Source organism: Aplysia californica, unplaced genomic scaffold (genome assembly GCF_000002075.1).
Source record: "Aplysia californica isolate F4 #8 unplaced genomic scaffold, AplCal3.0 scaffold00538, whole genome shotgun sequence".
In the NCBI taxonomy this organism is placed as follows: domain Eukaryota; kingdom Metazoa; phylum Mollusca; class Gastropoda; order Aplysiida; family Aplysiidae; genus Aplysia; species Aplysia californica.
In genome coordinates, this window is record NW_004797808.1 from 80,708 (window position 1) to 82,445 (window position 1,738).

The 1,738-nt window shown below is 43.5% G+C and overlaps 1 protein-coding gene across 1 annotated transcript in view; it reads left to right on the plus strand.

Moving 5' to 3' along the window:
• Positions 1 to 146: 146 nt before the first annotated feature.
• Positions 147 to 1,738, plus strand: part of LOC101864011 (beta-1,3-galactosyl-O-glycosyl-glycoprotein beta-1,6-N-acetylglucosaminyltransferase) — a gene marked incomplete in the record, with an annotated part of 42,171 nt that continues 40,579 nt past the window's right edge. Inside the window, 1 exon segment of the mRNA XM_035971925.1 lies at positions 147 to 648.

The window sequence follows — 1,738 nt, forward strand, 5'->3', positions numbered from 1 at the left end:
CGCGCGTGTGTGTAGGTGTGTGTGTATGTGTGTGTGTGTGTGTGTGTGTGTGTGTGTGTGTGTGTGCGTGTGTGTGCGTTTTGTCGCGCTCTGCATGAGAAAATAAGTTTAAAAACGCGTGGCAGCTGATAAGTACCCGTGTGTCACCGCAAGCAGCATGTGTCATATAATTCTAGATCAATGAGTTGATGGGGTTGTATTTTTTCTGCTTGGACGAGTATTCCACTTTGTGATGAACTCAGCTGCTGACAATCATATTTTTCTGACACACATCGTTCCACTTTTGGAGATAAACCGTGTACTGTAAGTTAAGTGTTAGTTTATCTATCCTCTCACGTGAGAGATTCTGTGTTTGTAGTTATATTCTTCGGTTCCTCGGAGGAGCGTTAAGCACAGCGTACAGTCACAGTCACAGCCACAACAGTCAGGTTGCTGTGCGCACTCCTCCCAGTATGTTTCTTCTCCTCGCTCATTTCAGGAGTAGATCTACAGTGTGTGTTGCTGGTCAGTGCGTTCTAAACTGACCACTCCTTGGAGTCGGTAGCAACGCACGGGCTGCTGTTGGTGGTGGTGGTGGTGGTGGTGGTTCTGTGCACGTGCTGGTGGCAGGGATGCCCCCTCATAAGGAACATTCCTAGTTTATCGAGGGTAAGATATTTTGATGTTGTCTTTGTTTTTGGTTTAGAAACTGTTATTTAATGGATGGATAATCCGTGTTACAAACTGGTCGTCGACAATGATACACAAAATACTTTTTTAAACCCTTACGTGTATGAGCCTACTAGATCTAGTATGAGCTTTATTGAAGTTTGGTGGAAACAAGCTGTATTCACCCTCCCGTTGTATGGGAATAGATTGATAGCGGTACGCGCGTAACAGGGTGAAAACTATATTCTCGGACGGCACTGAAATGCTGATTTGGAATTGTTAACATACCAAGGGATTCGTGATCATGAAGGCCTACATTTTAATTTATGAAACATTTCTTGTTGATTCTGTCTATACCCTTATAAATATGATGAAATGAATCCCAATTTGCATTAGTAAAAGAGAGAGCGAAAAAAAAAGGGGAGGGGGGGGGGGAGAGAGTTAAAGGAGAAAACAGACCAAACGGCTGGTAGACATACAAACAGTTAGACTGACAGATAGACAGATAAATAGACAGACGGGCGGACATGAAGAGAGAAGAGAGAGGTTTAGGGGCGGGGGCGGATACCTTGTTAATATAATTATTAGTGTGAGTGCGTTGTGCATATTTAAAGAACGTAGTGAACACATGATATCATGCAATGTGGCGTCGGTGGCCTAGTGGTTAGGCTCTTGGACTCGCAACCGTAAGGTCGTGGGTTCGAATCCCTTCAGGGACCCGACGTTGTGTTCTTGAGAAAGGCACTTCACGCGAATTTTGCTCACTTCACCCAGGTGGGAATGGGTACCCAGCTCTTGACAGCGGAAGACCTTACAAAGTATACTTCCCGGGAAGCTGAGAATGTTTCTGAGTGTTCTGTGGTCTGCTGAGGTAATAATATAGTGTAAAGCGCATAGACCTTGCTGTTGAGCGTGGGTGTGCGTTAAACAAATGCTATTTATTATTATTTTTAGCAGTAGTAGTAGTAGTAGTAGTAGTAGTAGTAGTAGTAGTAGTTGTAGTAGTAGTAGTAGTAGTAGTAGTAGTAGTAGTAGTTGTAGTAGTAGTAGTAGTAGTAGTAGTAGTAGTAGTAGTAGTAGTAGTAGTAGT